Source organism: Dromiciops gliroides, chromosome 6 (assembly GCF_019393635.1).
Source record: "Dromiciops gliroides isolate mDroGli1 chromosome 6, mDroGli1.pri, whole genome shotgun sequence".
Lineage (NCBI taxonomy): Eukaryota > Metazoa > Chordata > Mammalia > Microbiotheria > Microbiotheriidae > Dromiciops > Dromiciops gliroides.
Window position 1 is genome coordinate 134,609,729 of NC_057866.1, and position 25,631 is coordinate 134,635,359.

Genomic DNA, 25,631 nt, shown 5'->3' on the forward strand with positions numbered 1-25,631 from the left:
TAACTAATGTGGAAATGTTTTACATGACTACACATGTATAACATATTGAATTGCTTGAGTTCTTAAAATAGGGTGGGGAGGGAGGGAGGAAGAGAATTTGAAACACAAAGTTTTAAAAATCAAAGTTAAAAATTGTTTTTACATGTGATTTTGGAAAAAATAAAATTCAAAATAAAACAAAACAAAATAAAGTACAGGGGAAAGGTATAAATATTTTTGTTGTTATTCAATATTTTCAGTCATATCTCACTCTTAATGACCTCATTTACTGTTTTCTTGGCAAAGATCCTAGAATGATCTTCCATTTCCTTTTCCTGATCATTTTGTAGATGGGGAAACCAAGGCATCATTAAGCAACTTTCTCAGGCTCATAGAACAAATAAATGCCTGAGACTGGATTTGAATTCAGGTTTTTTTGTTTCCAGGCCTAGCACTTCATTCACTGTACTTCTTAATTTTGAATAGTGGCAAAGAAGTCAATTAAGAGCATTTTCCAAAAATCTTTCTATTATATTCTAATCAACCTGATGAGATGAGTGAAAGTGAACTGAATACTAAGATAAAACTAAATTGTTCTTATAATGTATTGCTATTTTCACCAACTGTTGACTTATCTTAACAAGGATTTAGACATTAGTGTTAATATCTCATATCCCTTCAAATCTATTGTGTTAGACATGTTGGTCCATCTATTTTCTTTCTACATATACATTTTTTTTCATCTGTATGGTTGTTGTATGAGTGTGTTTATAGAGACAGACCCATTTGTTAAATATAATGATATTCTACAGATTGGCCAATTGTTTGATGTTGAAGGCACAGTTAAGTCTATTATCAATTTCCATCATAATCTCTTTGGGGGAGGGAGAAACAATTAGATTATTCGACTATGTGTCCCATAATATTTCAATAGGTATCATTCACGTACAAAGGAAATCTCTCAATTGATATTAGTTATACATGAAGAATCTATGCTAATAAATATAGAAGAGTATCTCATTTCCCACATCATAAATATTGTGTTAGAAAGGCAGAGTGCTGTTAACATGGAGGCAGCAGGAACTGAAGTAGTAAAAAATGTATATGAGCTAGACAATGTACAAGTACTACATTTTTCTTATAAAATCACATTTTCAAACAAGAGAATTTTCATATAAAGGGACTAATACACTATGGAAGCATGTACAAAACAAAGATCCTTATATATTGTACTATCCTTTTTTATCTGTTTTTCCTTTGAATTAACCCAATTGAAATAATTTGTTAGTCATTGAAAAAAAGAATTATTAATTTACTTCAAACAAAAAGTATAGTATGAGTATAGTACCCTCTTAGATTTCTTCTACTCGCTGAAGTTTTTTAATGATCTTTTAAATAATACATGTTACATGTCACCCAGTATATTTCAGCCATTTCCTCTTCTACACCAGTGGTTCTTTTATTCTATTAATATTTATTAGGTAGAAGAAACTTCATTTGAAATCAGTGGACTTCATTTCAAGAAAATCAATAATAAATATTTAATTTATTCTACATGAAAACACAGTATCAGATACTAAAAATTGCAAATACGTGAATTATTTTGTGATGAAAAAAGGTTTCATGTATCTGAAAGTAGTGAGTAGTGAAATAAATTTAAGTATTAATATTACATGTGGTACATTGTATGTTGTTTAGTAAAATTAGAAAAGGGCAGGACAAATCTCATTTGAACTTTCATGGAAGAGAAGGAATTTCTATTGGACACTAGAATATTAGGCTTATATTTTCTTATCTCTTTCTTCTAAAAGAGTCTTTCCTCACAACACCTTAGTTGATTATACAAAATAAAGAAGAAACCGTGATTCATATTTAAAGGCAGTTAAAATTAAATAAATCGGGGCAGCCAGGTGGCGCAGTGGATAGAGTACTGGCCCTGGAGTCAGGAGTACCTGAGTTCAAATCTGGCCTCAGACACTTAACACTTACTAGCTGTGTGACCCTGGGCAAGTCACTTAACCCCAATTGCCTCAATAAAAGAAATAAAAAAAATAAATGTTCCTATCTTCTTTTTTTTCCAATCTTGATTTTAAGTGAATGAGTTTGGAGATAGCTACAAGCTAGATTTTTAGTACCATGGAGGCAAAAACTATATTTTGCTTCTTTTTTTAATTATTCTTAGAGCTTAAAGCAGTCTCTGGCACATTAAAAGTGCTTAATAAATTTTTATAAACTATCTCAATTATCAATAAAACTGAAGAAGCTGAAGTACTGAGACTTTTGAATTAGATACATATGCACACACACACAGGCACACACACGCACACACACACATATATAAACATATGCAGAAACCTATATACATATATATTTCTTCCTTAGGGTCATACAGGAGTATTTTAAGCATTAAAATTCTGTAATCTTAAATCATGTGAGAGATTCTGTCTTCAGCTTTAAACTTACCTGTAATTTTCTACAACTGCTGATCTTTATTTATTTATTTATTTATTTGGAGAGGTTGATAATTTGAAGAAGTTTGCAGAAAAAGACATCCATTTTGCCGGTCATCTTTCTGAATAACTTACATTTAAATTACTCTGATTTATAGGAAATGTACATAAATTGTTTAATTTAAACCTCAGAATTGTCTTTTGACATCAGTAGCACAAATAGTTTGTTCCATTTTGCAGATAAGTAAACTGACTTACTCAAGGTCTGATACCTCTTACATCCCAAGGTCAGGACTTGACAAGTTCAGGGAACACAATCTTACAATACACAGTGTTACATAACATTTACCGATATAATGCAGTCAAGAACAATGAACTAGGAAAGGTTATAATGAGGTAATAGTAAATCTAATTAGAAAATTATATAATATCAAACCATCAAAAAACTTGGTAGACATTTTTTTAAAAAATTGAATCAGAAACATAAAGTTGGATGTTTTCTTTAAGCTGCTTCTCCCCCTATTTCTAGGTAACCAAAGGAAGTTGGCCTCTTAAAAATAATGCATTCATTCAGCCAACTGTTCTCACCTATGTCCTCATGCATTTTACTTGGTTGGTTCAAAGTCCTTGCTTATTCAAAGAAAGATCATTGTCAAATAGTCTCCATTTTGAGCTTGCCATCATTTCTTCTTTTTCTTTTCTTTTCCTTTTTCTTTTTTGTTTGGGCTTCACTATGAGAAATGTTACCAAGGTATTATTTTATTCCCTTTATGATTTCACTTGCTGAAAAGGAAAGCTGTCTGGAACCTCTTGTCTAGTTCCTTGCTTTTTAAGGACAGATAAAAGCAAATTATATTTTATCCCATTAGTGATTTTGGAAGACTACATCAGAGCAGAATAGATCTCTCATCTCACTCATTGCAAGCAGATGATTATTGAAAAGGCCAACATCTCCAGTAACCCAAAATAGACACTTAAGTCATCTTCAAGGGACCACTTTGGCAAATGAATACAACCTAAATAGATTTTTAGTACCATGTTTTGACCTATAATTTTTTTTCACATGAAAGCACTCAGTATACTGTGGTAGTCTGTATTGTTTGAATGGAGGAGCAAAGGTTCTGTGAGACTGGTGAAGATATTATCTCAGTCTAGAGATGTAGTACCATATGTCTTAGAGCCTGAAGTGGATGCAAAACACAGATATCTCACCATCTTCATTCTTTTCTAATGAGTTTAAAATAATCTTTATTTTGTTAGATGAAGAACTGATTGTGAGAGGAACTTTTGATCCAGTCATACTTAGTTGCATCTTAAAGATAAAGCCATAGAATATCTTTAATTAATTTTCCATTTTTTAATCAAAGCTCTGTTCTTTCTACCCAGAGGGTAGTAAATTTGTGTTTGTTCATTTGTTTACTTTTTAAACATGAGGCTTTTTAAATTTTTCTTGATGTAGATGAATGCTAGATCAGGCCCATATGAGGATTCATTGCATGAGCTAGTGCTCTGTGCTACATGTTTAACTTCAAAAATAGAAGACCTAGGATGGATGTGATAGTTTTCTGGGTTGCTATATCTCAGTGATTTATGGAATACAACTGCATAAATTGAAGAAATAAAAATGAATATTAAACAAGAAGAGTATATGTGTGTGCATGTGTGTACCTGCATGTGTGTGCAAAAGTGTGAGCAAGCAATTTGAAATAAAAAACATACTCTAAATAAAAAGAGCCAAAGGAATTTCATGATGGGAAGAAAAATTGAACTGGTTGCTCAAATGACAACAATGAGGACTGACAGGTGGACAGTAAGAGTGTTCCACTGGTATACAAGGAGGCCCAAGAAAAATCTAAGAAACTTTATAGAAGGTTGGGTAAACCTCTCAAGGTGAATTTTTGAAAGGATATGTATGAGAGTCACAAAGGATGGGTGAGCTTTAATAGCTTATGATTTTCATTGTTGAAGAGAAGTTCTGAATCAATGAGATTACACATCCATCAGAGGAAATGAATATGGTAGTTTCAAGTATTTGCATTCTGTCATCTGCAATAATGATCAGATTTGCTATGCTTGGACCTAGTGAGTAGAAGTATGAGTCATTGTAGAAACTGCCAAGAGTCAAATTTTTACTTGACATAAGACAACAAATTTTAATAAGTGGAGCTGTCCAAAAATGAACTGAGGAACCTCAGGAGAAAATGGATTCTCATCTAATTGGAGATCTATTTATAATATAGGAAATTAAAGAAATACTTGCAAACATAGTAATTAAGAATTTATGAAATACATTTCTACACTTGGAGAAAATACTGAAAGAAAAGCACTACAAATCAAGTTTAACGCACTATACACATAAGGTAATAAAAGGGAAAAAGCATCTTCAAATTTTCCCATTGTCATTAAAAATAATCAGATCCTTAATATGGAAGGAAAATATTAAATAAATAAAGCTCTAAGGTTCAGTATACTGAAGAAATGTTATGCTTCTATGATCTGTTTTTATTAAAAATAACTTTATATTTATGCATTTTAAAAAATAATCACTATTCCCCCTACTGTTTCTCCTTAATTCCTTCCCAAAGATCCATTCCACATAACATGAAAAAAAAGGGGGAAAATAACTTATGTATTCACAAAAAAATTTCTAAAAGTGAACATGTGCAACATTCCATACTTACTGATCTCTAACCTCTGCAAAGGGTTTGGTGTGAGTGAATCTTCTCATATATCCTTTGAAGCCATAATTGTTTTTTGATGTCCCTGAAATATTCTTTGCTCAGAGTACTATACTCTGAATCAGTTTGTGTAGATCTTTTCATGCTTCTCTGTATTTGTCATATTCATCACTCCTTATAGAGTAGTAATATTTTATTTCCCAGAGGGCTATGCTAGTTAATGTTGAATAACTAGCCTTCTGAGAAAATAAAATGTATTCCTCACCCAATTTTAAGTTTATTTTACATTACTATAGCTGAATGATAGACCTTTTATGTTCTTAATGGTGTTATAGTTCCTAAACACTTAAAATTAAACCAAGCTCATGCCTACAAAATCCAAGCAATTAAATAAATATAACTCTAATAGAATTATAAGGATGAAATTAAAACAAAAGAATACTTCAGTGTTGTTGAACTAAAATTGAACCATCTCCATAGGCTGAATATTGACTTAAGCCACAGATTAGCATTCCCTACTCTATATTGTATCCTTATTTATTTTGTTAAATATTTACCAATTACATTATAATTTGGTACATGACAGTACTTGGGAGTGGCTCTGTGATTCTGAAAGCTCTGCTCTACTTGATTTTTAAGTTTTTTCACAATCTCATGTCCACTTACTACTAACATTTCTAGCTATTGCCCAATATGAAAAATCGATTCTGATCAGTTTTATATATTTACTGTTTGACATTTACATTATTCTTATTCTTGCCTCCTTATGTTTGATCATATTGATTCTCCTGAGTGAACGTCCTTCTTTCAATAGTAATAATAATAATAATAGCTTAATAATAGCTAGTAGTTATACAGTCCCTACTTTTTTCTTTTTTCCTTTCTTTTTTTGGGGGTCAGGGGGTCAATGAGTATTAAGTGACTTGCCCAGGGTCACACACCTAGTAAGTGTCAAGTGTCTGAGTCTAGATTTGATCTCAGGTCCTCCTGAATCCAGGGCCAATGCTTTATCCACTGTCCTACCTAGCTGCCCCTGTATAGTGCTCTAAAGTTTACAAAGTATTTTATACACATTATCTTTTTTGATACTTACAACAAGTCTGTGAGGTAGGTGCTATTATTCTCTTCATTTTACAGAAGAGGAAACTGAAATTTATAGAAGTGATTGGTTTCAAAAAAAAAAAAAAAGAAGTGATTGGTGTCACACAACTAAATAAGATCTGAGGCAATATTTTAACTCAGGTCTTCTTGACTCCAGGGCTAGCATTTTGTCCACTGTACCATCTCACTGCCTATATTCTATTTATTGTTTAAAGTTCAACTGAAATCCCATTTCAAGTATGGAATCTTCCAAGTTACTAATAATATAGTAGTAGTAGTAGTAGTAGTAGTCAGCTTCCACCAATCTCAGATGACCATGGATCAGTGCCTTGAAGAGCCACAGGCCACAATGTGGCTGTGCAGTCCGATATGGGAGCTGCAGCTCCTGTCTTAATGAGGACATCGGAAAACTGCACTCTCTGTTGCCCGTTGGTTCTTGCATCTCATTCATTTTTCTTCCTCCTTCCCATCTCAGCTGCACAAGCTGCTCCTGAGTACTGAAATCCATCAGGCACGGTCTTTGGCCATCTCCTCCCAGCTGCTGATGTCTATTCCCAGAGCCCTCAAGTCTCGCTTGCATACATCTCTGTAGCAAAGCTGGGGATGTCCAGCAGGTCGTTGGCCTGAGGCTAACTCGCCATAGAGTAGGTCTTTAGGAATGCGCCTGTCTTGTATGCGGTGCACATGACCAAGCCAGCGCAGCCGTCTTTGTTTCAGTAGTGTGTAGATGCTCAGAAGTTGCCCGCATTGGAGCACTTCTGTGTTGGTGATCCTTTCTGACCAAGATATGCCAAGGATGTGCCAAAGGCAGTGCATGTGGAAGCTGTTAAGCTTCTTCTCTTGTCTAGTATATGTAGTCCATGTTTTGCTGCCATACAGTAAGGTACTCAGGACACATGCTTTATAGACAGCAAATTCGGTTTGTCTTGTCAGTTTACTAATAACATATGTACAAACTTATGCACACATATATAGATATTCACATATATTTTGCTTTCTAAATACTCCCTTTTATTTTATACCCTCTAATGTGAACCTAAGTATGCAATTTTCTTTTTAACACTTTCATGCATGATATTTTAAAATCTCCGAATAGTTTATCAAATCCACAAGGAGAGAAAACACATACCTTTATTTCACTGCACAGCAATGGGTACTTAATAGGTAGTAAAAAATGTTTGTTTTCATTCAGTGAATATTCACTCATCAGTAAAAACTGATTTAGTAATGATTGGATAAGACACTATCCTTGACCTCAGGGTGATGATAATTTTGCAGGGATATATGGAAATCAATATACACAAAACAGTACATTTTATTAGATGTCTGACTACTTTGATTTTATTTTTACTTTTATTTATTTGTTTTTTTTTTTATGGGGCAATGAAGGTTAAGTGATTTGCCCAGGGTTGCACAGTAAGTGTCAAGTGTCTGAGGCCAGATTTGGACCCAGGTCCTCCTGAATCCAGGAACAGTGCTTTATCCACTGTGCCACCTAGCTGCCCCCTCATTTTATTTTTGTTTTGTTTTCTTTTGTTTTGTTTGTTTGTTTTGGTGAGGCAATTGGGGTTAAGTGACTTGCCCGGGGTCACACAGCTAGTAAGTGTTAAGTATCCAAGGTCATATTTGAACTCAGGTCCTCCTGACTCCAGGACCAGTACTCTATCCACTGACCACCTAGCTGCCCCCACCCACTCATTTTATTTTTAATAATATTTTTATTTTCCCTAATTATTTTTTACATTCATCTTTTTAAAGTTTTGAGTTCCAAATACCATCTCACCCCCTCTTTCCCCACATGCCTACTTGAGACAGTAAGTATTTGATGCAGGTTATACATTTGAAATCATGTAAAATGTTTCCATATTATTCATTTAAGAAATAAAATGAATGAAAAAAGAAAGATGGAAAGAAAAAGGAAAGAAAAGAAGGAAAAAAGAGGGAGGGAGGGAGGAAGGAAGGAAGGAAGAAAGGAGAAAAGAGTGTTTCAATCAGCATGTAGATTATAACAGTTCTTCGTTTGGAAGTGGATAGCATGTTTCATGAGTCCTTGGGGATAGTCTAAGATCATTATATTGCTGAGAATAGCAAAGTCATTCACAGTTTTTCATCTTAAAATAATGCTGTTACACTGTACAATGTTTTAATGCTTCTTCTCACTTCACTCTGTATCAGTTCATATAAGTATTTCCAGGTTTTTCTGAAATCCTATTCATCATTACTTATAGCACATCAATATTCCATTACAATCATATACCACAAATTGTTCAGCTATTACTTAATCAATGGGTAGGTATGCTAAATTTCCAATTCTTTGCTATCACAAAAAGAGTTGTTATAAATAGGGTGGTTTTTTGTGTGGTTGGTTTTTTGTACAAATAGTTTGTTTCTCTGGCCCCTTTTCATTTCTTTGGGATACATACTTAGTAGTAGTAGTAGTAGTAGTATTGCTGGATCACAGGGTATGCACAGTTTGAAAGTCTCTTGGGCATAGTTCCAAATTGATGTCTACAATGGTTAGATCACTTCACAACTCAACCAAGTGTAATATCATCCCAAATTTTCTATATCCCCTCTGACATTTATCATTTCCCTTTTTGTCATATTAATCAATGTGTAGGCATGAGATGATACCTCAGTTATTTTACTTTGCATTTCTCTAATCACAATAATCAGAAATATTTTGATTTTTTGGCTGAAATCATATTATTCATACCCTTTGACAATTTATCAATTGGAGAATGACTTGTATTCTTTTAAATTTTCTTTAGTTCTCTATATATTTGAGAAATGAGACCTTTATCAAAGATAATTTGTAGGGGGCAGCTAGTTGGCACAGTGGATAGATTAATATGTTTAATCATTATTGTATTGTGTGCCTAATTTATTCCACTGATTTACCACTCTATTTCGCAGTGAGTCCCAGGTTGTTTTGATGATTACCACTTTATAATACAGTTTTGAAATCTGGCATGGCTAGACTACCTTTCTTCACATCAATTTTCCATTGATTCTCTTAATATTCTTGACCTTTTATACTTCCAGATTAATTTTGTCATAATTTTTCTAGTGCTATAAAATTATTTCTGGTTGTTTGGCATTGTACTGAATAGGTAGATTAATTTAGGTAATACTGTCATTTCTATTATATTGACTTAACTTATCCATATGTGATTAACACTTTTCCAATTTTTTAGATCTGAATTTGTGTGACAAATGTTTTTTAATTGTGTCTATGTAATTACTAGGTTTGTCTTGGCAGGCTAATTCACAAGTATTTTACATTATCTACAATTATTTTAAAAATAATTTCTTTTTATTGCTTGGTACTGGATTTTGTTGGATACAGACATACATATTGGATATATATATATATATATATATATATGAATACACATAGACACATAAATAAATATATTCATGCATACATATGTGTGAGTACAATGATAATTTATATGGATTTATTTTATACATTGCAACTTTGCTAAAGTTCTTAATTGTTTCAAGTACATTTTTAGTTAATTCTCTCGGATTCTCTTGACTGATTCATTTAACCATACCAATTCCCAATGCTATTATATGTCTAAGGGAGAACCTAATTACTTACAAGAAGAACTGTAATAAAATGTTTACTTTATAGTGGGATTAGCATTTGAATTTAAAAATATAAAAGATGTATGAGTAAGAGATAAGAAATATTTAGTGTAATAAAATAATTCATAGAGAGGAGTAAGATGATGTGAAGCTAGTTATTTAGCAAGCTTCCATAATTTGAAGAACAATGTATGTTAAGAAGGAAATTGGCCTTGGTAGAAGAGGGGAAAAAATACAAGAGATGGATGGTTAAGAAATGATTGCAGAAGAGGAGGTCCTTCGTGGTTATCTCTCCCTCATACTATACTGTTTCTTTTTTCTTCTTCTGAGATCATTTCAGAGCTACTCTGTATTTATTTTGTCTGTGGCTAGCTATTTATATGTTGACTGCCCTATTAGAATGTGAAATCCATCCATCCATCCATCCACCCATCCATCATATATCCATCCGTCCTATTAGATCATAAATCTCCCTACTTAACCTTTCCCTTAATTTATCTCCCAGACTAGTAAATGGAAGAAGTTTCTGGTTTTCTAGTTAGAGCTTTTATTGTATGGTAGTCACAAGGTGATGTTGATTAGAAGGATAGGAAAGTAGAAATACAATACAAATTGTCTTAAGTCTAGGCTTAGTCTATATTCCGTATAAAACTCACCAAAACCCAAGGCCACCTTTGGGGAGAGAGACCGAGTCAAGCGCGTGCTGTTAACTGAGAGCCGGGCCGAGTCAAACTCCAGTCAGTGTCTGTGCAGCGCAACCAGGAGACCAGCGGAGCAGGAAAAAAGGCCCCACTTCCGTTCTCTCCTTGCCTTTTAAGCTTGCACCCCGGAAGTCGAGTGCTCAGCAGGCAATCTGGCGTGTGTCGCAGGCGGACTGGTGTGCATAGCTCATACTGTTGTTCTCCTCCCCAAAAGGGTGGTCCTAAGAAAAAAAAACTGGCCTCTCTCCATTATCTAACCGACTGTTAAAACTTTTTACCACATTCCCCCCTTTTGTTCCTCAAGAAACAAAATATTTCCTTGACGGAACAGTAAAAATAATATAATAACTATTGCTAACTAATAATATGTGAACAACAATATAGAAAAGGAAGAGAGGAAAGTTTTGTCCAGAGGGGCGATTTTTTTTTTTTGTCCTTATGAACCGACACTTTGACATTAGTCTTGGAAAGGGATAGCCTCTGCAGAGAGTACATGTTACAGATAGTGTATATTATAACAGAAAGGAAATAGTAAAAATTAACAAAACATATAAAGTCTCTGAGTTCTCTTGTCTTCTTGAAGTGGTAAGATGTCATCAGGAGGAAACTGGATTCTGGTCTGGAAAACTGGATTCTGGACTCTGGTCTGGAAAGCTGGATTCTCTTCTTTAAGTGTTTGAATTGCTGTATTTTTACTAAACCTTAGCATAGCATTTATATCCTTAGACTTCTAATAGAGGGTTGAGGTAGTTATGCAATCTGTAACACTTTTTACCACCATGTGTCTGGATCAAAGCCAAATTTAGTATGTGTTCATGACACCTGAAAATGTTATGGAAAGGTTATCATACTGTATCTCATGGTTCCGAGACAGCCAGTGATTGTGCTAGGCCACAGGTGAGTTCAACTGAGTGAGATAAAAAGATAAATAAGTTCAGTTAAATTAGGTTAAATTAGGAGGGAGAGAGGATGAATACTGGACTGTGCCTAGTAATTGTGCTCTACATAGTCACCATCATAAGCAAACCATGGACTTATGTATACCAGTCTCTCTTTTTGTTGCACATAAATTCTCTCCAGGGCCTGCATCAGAGTTCACAGCAAGTTAGTCTCTGAAATGATAAGTTTCCATACTTCCAAAATCTCATATTAATTTCACCAAAGACAGTATGATGATAAACCCCGTGATGATCTTTTTGATACACCTTTAGAAAATCCTGATCTTGTCCTCTATAAAGATGGTTCCTCATTTATGAGAGAGGGAACCCGTTTTACTGGAGCTGCTGTAGTTTCTGATTATGACACCCTCTGGGCAGCTTCTCTGGCTTCCCATTTTAGTGCCCAGGCTGCTGAATTTGTGGCTCTTACATAGGCCTGTAATATAGCCAAAGGTTAGAGTGCCACTATTTTTACTGACTCGAAATATGGCTTTGGCATATGCCACTTTATTGGTGTGATTTGGCATCTCTCCATTATCTAACCAACTGTTAAAACTTTTTATCACATATCCAACCATCCAACCATCTATCTATCTATCTATCTATCTATCTATCTATCTATCTATCTATCTATCTATCTATCTATCTATTCATTCCTTAGTTAGTTTGTGTGTTTATTTGCTTACCTTTTTATTACCATGATTTAGCAAAGTGTGTGGAACATAGTAAATGTTGGTTAAATGCTTGCCAGATAACTGATTGATCTAAGGATCAATTGAAGGACTGAGTGAACTCTTAAAACAGAAGAAAATGAATGAGAAGAGCATAGAGGAGAAAAGAAGAGAAGGGAGATAAGAAGATGCTAGCAGAGTAGAGAGGAAATAGAAAGACACAGTGTAGAATGTAATTTTTAAAAAGAAATAAAGATCTGGAGTTGAATGATAGTAGAATCAACAAATACCATTTCTTTTTGTAATGTTTTCCCAAACTAAAATACATGAACAAAATATTTTTTCTACTACAGGCAAAATAAATAATGAACCTGTCTATTTTCTACAGACCAATATATATTTATTTCAGAAGACAAAAAAATAAATATTTTGTTGGTGTTTTTTTTAGTAGATGGCACTGTATGTTGGACATTTTGTAGAAGTGATTCTTATTTTTGTCTGGTTTGAATTAGGTGGTCTCTAAAATCTTTTTCAGTTCTGGAATTGTGTGATTCATTGAAACACAGACACCTTGAAAGTCACTTTTTACCTGCTTAGTTTAGCTCCTTAGAGCAGAACTCTTAACAAACTAAAGATCATGAATTAATTTATGAGGGAACACACTTAATCTTGTTTTATCCCACACCTATAGACAGCATTCCATCCCCAGCTAACATTTATGTAAACCCACAATGCACTTTATCACTAAAGGACTCATCTAACAGTATTGTTCTTCAGTTATGCCTGACCCTTCAAAACCTGTTTGAGGTTTTTTTTGTTTTTGTTTTTTCTTTTGTTTTTGGCAAAGATACATTTCTTTCTCCAGCTCATTTTGCAGATGAAGGAACTGAAGCAAACAAGGTTAAGTGACTTGCCCAGAGTCAAACAGCTAGTGAGTGCCTGAGGCAAAATTTGAACTGTGGAAGATAAGTCTTCTTGGCTCCGGTCCTGGCATTCTATTCACTGTGCCATCTATTTTCCCATCAAAGAGTAGGTAGATTGATAAAATCAATCAAGTATGTGAATCTTAATTTCTGCTGGGAGGAGCTGATTAAGCCTTTGAAATGTTTTTTTAGGTTCACTATGCATGAGAAGCTTTGTGTTACTCAGAGTGCTAGAAAATGATTTAAAAAATATCTAGATCCAAATGTGACCCCACAACTTAATTAGCCTTATAAACTCTATCATGGCAATTGGTCTCTTGGTTTCAGTTTCCTCTTTAAAATGGCATTATGTAAAGGACATACAACCCAACACTGGTATGAGGATAAGATGATGTAGGTAGTGCATTGTGCAAATCATTTAGTGTTAACTATTATCATCATTTATTCACATGAAGACATACACATTATTGAGCAGTATAGAAATTCATGACTGAGGCTTTCCCAATATCTCATCAATTTGTATTCTGAGCTTGTTTAGTGAGATTGTCTAATAAATTTCCAAATAATAATTATTAATAGAATGTTAAAATTTTTAAAAATTTTGCAAAATATAACTGGGCAGTGTGGCATGAATTAATTGTTTTTAGCTGCTTGGCTGATATCTAAATTTAAATCTTTTGAAATAAAGTAGGAAGTATCTGAGTGAACTATATTAGTAAGGATAATTAAAATGAATGATATTTATTTTTGATAAATTGATTCAGAAAGGCATGGTATTCTCTGGAAGAAGTGAGAGTTGAAGTTTTAAATAACCAAAGAACTAGGAATTAAGATCATAAATGATGATCCCAAATTATATAAATTAATGACGGAGAATTTTTAGTAGCATTTCAACATAATGATAGGAATATTACTGCTATGGTTAATTTAAAAAATTTAAAAATAGATCTCAAATTATTTAGGTTCTTTTATTTTTGTCTTAGAAAAGTATATGTTAGCAAGGAGTCACTTTAACATTCATTGTACCCAAAACTAAATTTTATATGTATATACTTGAAAATATATATATGTATAGGAGAGTGATAAAATAATTAAAATTAGTGATGTATTAGATTGAGTGTGTTCAAAAACATTTTTCTGGTATTACGTTTTTTTAAAAAGAGGTTCAGAAGCAGAGGAATATAATTCACCTTAATTAGAAATCTTCATTTAGCAAACTACAAGATGTTAAAAATTACTGATATACCTCATTCAGTCATGTTTCTTATTGTTTTACACTTGACGTATTTTAATTTAGTGTTCCCTTTGGCTGATGTGTGTCTCCTCTTTTTTTTTTTTTTTTTTTTTTTTTAGTGAGGTGATCCCAATTAAGCCCAGTTAAGTGACTTACCCAGGGTCACACAGCTAGTAAGTATTAAGTGTCTGAGGATGGATTTGAACTCATTTACTCCTGACTCCAGGGCCAGTGCTCTATCTACTGCACCACCTAGCTGCCCCCTGTGTCTCCTCTTAGGAAGAAGATGGTAACTTTTTGGATATATGTTCTGGGTTATTTCAATCTCTTCCTTTTGTTAACACATAGGTTTTTCAAACCTATCTATAAATAGTGAGAGAATTAATATCTTGCCATTTATCTATTTCTCATTATTCAATGTCAACAGCTAAACAAGTAGGTAACTTTGAAACTGTTGTATTTGTACAGAATATCTTCCAATTTTTTTCCTTCAAAAATAATTTGGTACTGAATTTGAACTTTATTTTGACTACATTTATTCTCCACTATATTCCTTAGCTGTTCTAGCCTTCTCTTAGGTACATATATCATATTTTGTGTTCTTCCTATTTTCCTAACAAAACTTTAGTTATTATAACTTACTTCTTTCCCCTCATTAAACACTTCCAAAGCCCACTACATTTTCATCTATTTTCTACTTTGCACTTTTGCTCCCATCTCTAAGGAAGATGAACTCCTCCCATCTCTATGCCTCTCCACAGATAGCCCTCTTACACTGTAGATGCATCTATCCAACAAACTCATCTAATTGGTGATTCTCTGGGTAAATCACCTTACTCCTGTCACCATTAGTCATTATCTAGATTTTATCTTCTCAAAAGATGACATTCTTCTCCCTTATCCCCTAACTGATAGTCTACCCCTTTTTCCCTTCCTCAAAGTTTTCCACCTTTGATTTTTGTGTTGTTTCCTCCATCAAAATGTAAACATCTTGAGGATAGAATTCACCTTTTTCCTTCTATTTGTATCCCTAGAACTTCTCACAGAATCTGGTACATCATAATTGATGTGTATATGTTTTGTCTCTCTGTATATCTTTTTTTTTAAAATGTAATTTTATTCAATCAGGTTTCTTATTCTGGATTCTTGAGGGATACAGCATTACTTGGATCCTGTGTTCAATGTCTTTGGCAGAAAGATTGCTTCTCAATTTGACCTGAACCAGTCCACTATTACCATGAGCCTGAGTAACTTTCCCCAAGATAACTCTTGTTCTGTTGGGTTTCCCACCAGGAGTCACTATGGGTTTTTTGCCTTGTATACATAAGTATATCTCTTGCCCAAATAGAATTCACTTTCATCCTGAGCATAGACTCCTTCAGTTTTCAGAAGAGCTGCATGTTAGTTCTGGTTTCATAGTCCTCGCTTATAGCTAGCAAAAATGGCCTTGGACCACAGTCTTCCCGACATTTTGCTGTTTTAGAAGTCCTGTTTCCAGGAGGCCTCCCAGGCTCCAAGATGGAGGGAAAAGTCTGTATATTTTTTCAAGACCAAGCCTTTTGTTTGTATCCTTGGTGTTGTATTGCCTCTCCTTTTGCCACATAATTTTTCACCCATCTTCAATTTCTTTTTATCTTATGACTTCTTTCCTGTTGTCAATGTATTGCCCTTTTGAAACCAATTCTATCATTTCCTTTATTAATTTATCTAAGGAAAACTGATGGGATAGATTTCTAATTTGTTGATTTCTTAGGTATTTGGATTTTATTTATATTCAGGATGTCACATATGAGCCAATTCTTTCTTTCAATTATGTATCTCTTGGAGGTCATTGGCCAGTGATCTCATTCTGTAGTCTTACAACCATTCAGTTATTGAGAGAAAAACAACATAGATCTGGACTGGACATCAAATTAAGAAGTATCTCATGTATTTATCTCATTTATATTGTCCTCCTAATCATTATTGTTTTGACCTAGTAGGAAAAGAAGTTGAAAGTATTACCAGGCATAAAACACACAAAGACACACACACACACACACACACACACACGCACACACACACACGCACCAAAAAACAAAACAACAACAACAAAATGAAACCCAAAAAACAAAAACAAAAACAAAAAATCTTGGTGGATAGAAAAAGTAATCCTGATTGTGACCCATGCACAGCCTAATATCCCAGTAGGCATAACCAATTATAGAGAAAGGATGCAAAGTGACTAACAAATACAGATACTCTGCCCACAATAATTCTTAATTAGAAACCTTTTTTTTTCTCAACTTCCCTACATGTAGGTAAAAGCATTCCAGGAGGCAGCAATCACTCAGGAGTGAGTCTTGCTGGTTGTTTAAATCCACTTTAGTGACATGATAATAAATGACCTACTATGTTTTATTTGAGAAAACAATGTAAAAAGAAATTTTCTTGAGAAAGAAAAGGTGAATATGAGGGACATTAGCATAAAAACCACTGTATTATAAACAAATGTTACTATGTTTAAAAATATGTAGGTAATGCCAATTGACAAGTGGTAGTTTTTGTAATGATTGGAATGACCCCACCTGCTGGAAACTTACTGTAGGAAAGTTCCACCATGAGGTGTAAAGAATTAATTGTTATTTGAGGATTTTATGCCACTCCACACACTGGCCTGGGGTTCCACAAACCTCACGGTGCTCCACCCACTGGTTATAGCCATTGCCAGGGGTCTGGCACCTCACTTCATCACCACTCGCTGATGCCTATGTGGGCCTGGCAAAATTATAATGATTGGAAGCCTAGTGAGGGCAGTCATGTGACTGTCAGAGTGGCCATCCCATTGGCTGGGGCTGTGTGGGGTGTTTCTAGGTTTGGGAGAGGAGAATTGGGCATTCTAGGTGGAAGCTGGAAAGCAATAGGTGTTCTACTGCGTATTTTCAGCTGATTCCTGGGTGGTGGTATTTTTTTTCAGGTATTATAATTTCCCTTTCCCCATTTTACTTCCTGTCCCTTGATCCTACTGATCCTGTTTGTGTTTTTGTTTTTTTTTTTTAAGTTTGTTCTTGTTAAAATAAATCTTGTTCTGTTTTGAGGGAGGCTGCCGGTCTCCTTCCTTGCCCCAATATTGAAGTGAGCCACTTAGCTAGCACTCCCCAATTAAAAATTGGTCCCCACAGAGGAGAAGGTCTCTGAGGGTAAGACCATGCATGTTTTCTTTGGCATCAGGAAGTGACATTTGCTTGTAGGAGGAAGAAGGGGGAAGCTGATGGTCTGACTCTCTTTTTCCTGAGAACTCTGGTGGAGAAGGGAGCTACAAATGCCCTCTCCCTTTAATAGATAGATGAATCTAGGCCTTTCTCTCTGTCTTTACCAAATTCTTATTCTCCTTAATAAATGCTTAAATGTCTAACTTTTGCTAAAGCTTATCATTTATTGGCGACCCCTCATTAGATATTTTAGACAATATAGCTAAAATTTTAGCCCCTTACATTTTTAAATGAGAAATAATTAGTTACTCTTTCTGCATCTGTGAAGTAATTTTAGTAACTTGTTCAAAGACATTTTGAAAGGAATAGTTGTTCAGTGTGAGGGCCAAAATTTGATATACGGAGGGTTATTTGGGTGACTCACCTTAGTATTGGGGTCCTGGAAACATGGGGGATCTTTTAGGTTTAACCCTCCCCCCTGAACTGCCCTTTTTAGATATATCTCCCAGGCCAATAAGAAAGAAGCCTCTAAGCTTTAGTTCACAAAATTATCAGATTTTATTACTTGGGAATTAATTAAACAACAAAGGTGAAACTAATAAAAATCAAAGATAAAGAAATAGGAAAATAGAAATACAGAGAAATGCTCTTAACTCTAAACTTAGCCTATTAGGGTTTTCCGTAATTAAACTAACCAAACACCTGAACAGCCCGCCAGCCTAAGGTTGCTTGCATGCCACCTGGACCACAGTCACCACACTGGGAGCAATAACACGTGCCAGAGCATGAACATGTGCCACCAGCACAAGGGCCCAGAAGGAAAAAAGACTGAGTTCCAGAAGACGCTGAGCCTTCCGGGAAGTAGCCTGCCTCCATTGAGTGAGCATTCAATCCTTCTTCCCCAGAAGGGGAGATCCTTCAAAAGCTGCCTTTCTGAGCTCAGTAGCATATGTAACCTTGGGGTGGGCCAGATGTGGCCCCTCCCAAATGACTTAGTCAAAAAACGGGAATATTAATCTTTACCACAAATAATTTTTACCACATCACATAGCCTCACTCAAAAGATTTAAAAACTAACTAGCAACTAAAAGCCTATACTTATTAACCAAAGAGCCTTTGACAAAACAATTGAGAATCCATGTTTTACTTTGGTGCTTGATTATGTTCAATAGATCACAATTCTCAATAATGGTGATTACTTTTGGCTAAAATTATCCCCATTTAAAAATGCAAAACCCACTGTTAATTCCAAGAGAAGCCTCACATAGAAAAACAGAAGAATAGCATAACAACCACAATATTTGAAAAATTGGGTTCATGGGAGTCATTTATTCCATCTGTTATTTCAACTAAACTACATTTCTTCCTTGAAAGTATTTCATGAGACTCCAGTGGATGAAGAACATTTGTAATTATTTTTAGCACCAGAATATTCTAGGATAATAGGCTTTTTGGGGAGTGCTGTCATTGTGAGCCAAGTTTTAAAAAGTACGATGAGTGAGTTTTGTGGTTATGGAAAGATGCTTAGGATGCATATAGTAGCATGTTCTGATACTCACGTACAATTTTATAATTATTTTACAATTATTATCCAAGAAGGGATCATTGTAGGATACTGCATCAATAGTAGAGGAGTGATAGCCAAAGCCATTTCTCCCATTTACTTCAAAATCTATTGCACTGCTATTAAGCTGTGACATTGTACATGAGTGACATTTCCAAGAATAGCATGATTAAGATTTTGAAATGGCTCATCTAAAAGGCATTGAATAAATTGTCATTGCTGGAGTGAAATAAATGATAAGGCCCAAGCAAAATCCATTAGCCATACACTCCTAATCCCAGCTGTGGACCCAAGGAAAATGTAACACTTGGGATAACAGACTGAATGCAAGAAACAGAGTGCGCCTTCATTCATGGATTTTTATACATACTGTGTGTGTGTGCCTGCCTGTTTGTATGTATATATGTACATGAAATAAAGAGAGACAGAGAGAGAAGAGTCAACTATCATATATTAAGCTCTTACTATTTGATAAATACTAGTCTGAGTATTGGAAATTTGAAGACAGGCAGAAAAGGCCTCATTTCTCAATTATATAGAAAATTGAGTCAAATTTATAAAAATACAAGTCATTCCCCACTTGATAAATGGCCAAAGGATTTGAAAAGGCATTGTTCAGACAAAGAAATCAAAGCTATTTATAATCAATTGAAAAATACTGTAGATCACTATTGATCAGAAAAATGCAAATTAATACAACTCTGATATATCACCTCATACCTATTAGACTGGCAAATGTAAGAAATACAGAAAATATTGGGTCTTGGAAGGGATGTGGGAAATCTGGGAAACTAATCCACTGTTGGTTGGGTTGTGAAAAAAATCCAACCATTCTGGAGAGCCATTTAAATCTCAGCTCAAAGTACTATGGGACTGTGCATACCCTTTGTTCCAGCAATACCACTGCTAGGTTTATATCCCAAAGACATTCCCCAAAAGAGAAAAAGACCTATTTATTCAAAAATACTTATAGCATCTCTTTTTCTGGTGGTTAAGAATTGGAAATAAAAGGAATGCCCATCAACTGTGGAATGGCTAAACAAGCTTTGGTATATGACGTTGATGGAATAGTATTCTGCTATAAGAAATGACAGGCAGGATGATTTCAGAAAGGCCTGGAAAAACTTGTAAAAACTGATGTATAATGAAGTGAGTAGAACCAAGAGAACAATGTGTACAGAGACAGCAATATTGTTTGATGAAGAACTGTGTATAACTTAACTATTCTCAACAATACAATGATCCAAGATAATACCAAAAGACTACTGATGAATCATATTATCCACCTCCAAAGAAAGAAATTATATTGATGGAACATGGACTGAAGCATGCTATTTTCAATTTCATTTTTTCTTTAATTCAAATTTTCTTATACAAAATAACTAATATGGTAATGTTTTACATGATCATAAATGTGTAAGCCATATCTGATTGCTTACTGCCTCAGGGAGGGAGGAGGGAAGGGAGGGAATGAGGGATAACAAATGGAATGCAAAGCTATAAATGAAAATATTTATTACTTTTTAAAAAATAAAATAAAAGAATGTTATAATAAGATTTAAATAGGGATTGGCAGATCCCTATTTACATGATAAGATATGCCTTTATTTTATAATATCTAATATATAAACTATGGAACATAAACATAATAAGGGGACAGGAGCATACTCTGTGTGTGTGTGTGTGTGTGTGTGTGTGTGTGTGTGTGTGTGTGTGTGTGTGTGTGTGTGTACGTGTGCGTTTTAACAGGATGTATATTTTTGAATATACACCCAGAAAACATTACAACCAGGCCACTTCTGAAAGATTTGTTTGTAAAATCTATCAAACATTAGCTATGTATAAGATACATCTATAGCAATATAGAAATACTCATAACCAGGGTGCCAAAGAAGCTGAAAATATTTTTATAGCGACCCTAGCTTTAGTTGGACAAATTCCCCTTGTTTTAGTATGAGAGCCAACTCTGGTGCCCCTGCCCAGCTCTTGTCATCTGTGCTTCATCCTTTGCTAGATAAAAAATAGTGGAATAGAGAGGATCTCTCAAATTTCAGCCATTCTATATAGAAAAGTCAACAGGTATCATCTCAGTTTCCCCAGATAATGAAAATATAAAGCACACATTTAGTTTTTCTATGATGACACATATAAGTGTGCAGCTAGGTAGTATAATGGATACAGTAATAGGCCTGGGGTCAGGAAGACTTATTTTCCTGACTTCAAATCTGGCCTCACACACTTAACAGTTGTGTGACCCTGGTCCAGTCACTTATTCCTATTTGTCTTAGTTTCCTCACTGGTAAAATGAACTGGAGTAGGAAATGGAAAATCACTCCAATATGTTTGCCCAATAAGGTCATGAAGAGTAAAACACAACTAAATTTACTGAACAACATACAGGTAAATGGAAAAGATCACATTATTAGGTTGGGCACTGGGGCAGGGATAAGATATTTAAATAAAATTTCATGGAGCTCACAAGAAAGGAGAAATAAAAAGAGATATGGTAATGGAATTTGTATTTTAAAATAAGTTTTATAGGTGCCTATAGTTTTTATATTGTTTTTAGATATACTATGTGCCGTAAGCTATGCTAAGACTTTTGGATCATGCTCCATTTTCTAAATGATATAACAATTATTACCAAATACACAAATTTATAAGCTTATAGTTTAATAATTTTTAACAAAAAGGAAAGAGTAGGGGGCAGCTAGGTAGCACAGTGGATAGAGCACTGGCCCTGGAGTCAGGAGGACCTGAGTTCAAATACTGTCTCAGACACTTGACACTAACTGATGTTTCATGTAAAGACATTGTGAATCTACAAGTTAAATGTTAATATTGGTTTGTTGTCCATGGTTTCTTTCTAAATTGATGGAGTTTTTTTATACTTTACCTACATATTTATTTTTTTAATTTTTTCTATTTTCCTTTCATCATTCTCCATAGAAATATGTTTATATTTTCTGAATCATTTTATGTCTAGACAATCACAGAAAATAATAAAATTAATCTTTTATTTTTAGTTTTTGACAATTTCCAAGTTGTAAATGTTAGCACTAAAATTTTAACAATCAATTGTCTTGGGCCAGTTAAAGTTGGCTTAAAAATATCCTATCTTGGGGGCAGCTAGATGGCACAGTGGATAGAGCACCGGCCCTGGAGTCAGGAGTACCTGGGTTCAAATCCGGCCTCAGACACTTGACACTCACTAGCTGTGTGACCCTGGGCAAGTCACTTAACCCCAATTGCCTCACTTAACCCCAATTGCCTCACTATTTATTCTGGATATTCCATTCATTCATTCATTCATTCATTCATTCATTCATTCATTCATTCATTCATTCTTTCTTTCTTTCTTTCTTTCATTCGTTTGTTTGTTCATTTATTTGTTCATTTGTTTGTTCTTTCATCCATTTGTTTGTTCATTTGTTTGCTCACTTCTTTATTAAATGCCCTGATACTTCTTAATTTCCCCTTGACTAGTATCTCTCTAGCAGGAGATGAAAAATTCCTCAATGAATTCAATCTTACAATGATCTTATTCTGAGTTCTCCCTTTTAAACAGTTTATCTATTATTGTTTTATAGATCTGTCCTTCCTCTTTTATTTACCTGCTGTGCCATCTTCTTAAAAGCATAAATTCCTCTATGAGATACAGAAAATAGAAGTATTGTTCCCCACCCCCAACCCAGTATATACTTTCATGTGAACATAATTGTGGAGTCCTATAAAAACTTATTTCAGTCCCTTCTTTTACAATATCACCAGCTTTTTTTCTAAAAGCCCTCTTATTCCCCTATTGCTTAGTTTTTTACTCCTTCTCCATTGATAGAAGATCAATAAAAGACTAGTTTTCGAAGATGCCTTTACCCTCTCTCACTCTGGAAAATTCATGTTTCACAAGCCTCAGTCTTAATGTGCATGACTTCTGGAAGGAAATAGTTGGCCTCAGTTTGATACTAGCTGCTTTTCCTTCGAGCCTGGTGAAGGTGTACACAGGATGGTACTCTGTTCCATTTCTCTCTCTTACCTACTTCTTTGCCTGAACACTGCCTTAACACAATGCACTTACTGACAAGCTGCTGCCCCAGGTGGAACAAGCTTCCATTTTCCTATAATTTTGCTTCCTAAGTATGAGTTATATTGCAGTTAGAGAAGTAAAATAGGGATAGAATTTGGTTCTCATTTTCATTGCCTTAGAAATATCGAATTAAGTAAGATTGGCTTACCTGGAAAAGACTGCAACAGCAGCAGGGGAATTGTTGAAAGGATGCCAATTTATAAACCCATGGGGTTTTTTTGTATACTACTGACAGAGTTTGTCAGGTAGTGAAGTACAAGGTGCTTAGTGAGAATGTAAGGATTAGGGATCTGCCTTCTTTTCTGTTAGTTCACCTAATTGTTATTACATTAGGACTTTTCATGTCTGTCTTTGAAGGTAGGTGTAATTGCTTTACCTCTTCTTTACAATTTTTGTTGAGGATATGTTTAAGTCATCTTGAGGGTTCAAGAAAACATGTAGTTCATGATATTGTTAATCACTTGATCTAGAGGTTCTTATGAGGTGATGTTTGAACCCAGATTTTCCTGACTATTTCTGAGAGACCACATTATTTTTGCTTTTGCTTTTTCATCTTACGTCTTAATATAATGTCTTGTAAATAGGAGATACTTAATAAATGCTTATGACTAACACAGTGTTAGCACAGACATTACAAATTAAAATATTTTGGCATACATGGCAACTTTAATTCTGTCATTCCACTATTTGGAGTATAAATCTAGTAGTGGGATATCTAGCTTAAGAAAAATGGAGTTTAGGATGTGACTTGCACATTATGTTTTCTAGAAAAAAAATGGGGACAGCTCACAGTTAAATCCCTATAACTATTTTCCACTCTTACCATATTTTCCAATTTGACAAATGAAATGTTAATCAAAATTGTTTGCATTTTTATTTCTCATAGTATCTGTAATTTTTATATTTGTATATAACTTTCATTTTTAACTGTAAAAACCACTTGTGTACAAGCAGATCTATTTTGGTTTCATAGATTTGGGTCAGGATATGCTACTTAATTTGAAACTATTTTCACATTATGCATGTTCATACTCATCAGAAGTACTACAAAGTAGTACCTAGGTTGCACAGTAGATAAAGCACTGGCCCTGGATTCAGGAGGAGCTGAGTTCAAATATGACCTCGGACACAGATTACTAGCTGTGTGAACTTGGGCAAGTCATTTAACCCTCATTGCAATGAAAAAAAAAAAGTACTACAAAGCAAAATGAACAAGTATTCCATGACAACGTTGCCAACGTTGTCAATTTCTTTTTATTAATCTCTCTGAGTAGAACATAAGAAATAGCCTCTAATTTGCCTCTGACTCTTATATCTTTTATTTAATTTGTGTTGGGAATGTCAGGACAAATGTTATTTGTCCAGAAATGTATGTATAGATTGATAGGGGCGGGTGGGGGGTGAATCATATGCTGAGTCTATGAACAATAGAATTAATGTGTAGGGTCTAAATAAATATAGAACATATTAATAAAATTTTAAAGGGTTCAAAAATTTGGGTGATTATTCCATTTCAAATCCATTTCTCCACTTTGACAATATCATTTTCCAATGGTAAAGGCAATTTTGTGAATGAATATTGTAAAAAAAAACAAGCTATACATTTTCTCTAAGATTCTAGTCAGACAAGCATCAGAGTTTTGTTTTGTTTTTCATTTTTTTTAGATTTAGCAAACACAATACACACAGACCTTCCAAGTTCGTGTACCCTACAAAAAGTTTTTTCTCCTGACATTTCCATTGGAAATACTTCTATGCTTTTTAATGAGTCATTGGCACTGGAATTAAGAGGAATCTCGTATCTATCTATTACTTTAAGTTCAACATTGTTTCTGAAGTTTTATAACATTTTGTTCCCTATATGAAAATGTATTTAAAATAGCTTTTTCTACATCCTTGAGTAGCAATTTCCAATTTTATTAATTCAGTATCTCTAACGATAATTCTGACAACATTTATCTTGAATCAGCTTTTAGACTTTAATGTTCTGTTCATATTAACTCAAGGAGGCCAGAATAATTACACAATAGTGATTCAGCACTGACTTGGCATCCAATTTTTTATTCCTGTCAGCAACACTAGAAATTTAATATGTAATCATTTATGTTAACACATTACTAAATCTTAGCAAGAATATATCTATCTTCATATGGTTTTCAAAAAGACTCTTATGGTCTAGAGAATATAGTATGAGTTACAATAATAATGGCAATTCTTTTCTTACACTTAGAACTAAAATTTGAAGCTGTAGCTGTTTTAAATAGCCTTTGTGGAAGTTGGTTCATTGGGTATCATGCTTGCTATCAGAATAACATCATTTTCCAGTATTTGAATTTTTTACTGAAAACTTTCTGGGCACATTCCTGAATTTCCCCAGTTACCCTTCTGGAATTATGTCTGCCTTCTTGGTAAAAATACATTCTCAAAAGAAGCCATTTTTAACAAGGTGTAAATATTACATTAATATTTTTTAAATGGTGATTTCCTGTCTTGCTCTTTCTTTTTATGAAAGAAGAATGTGTT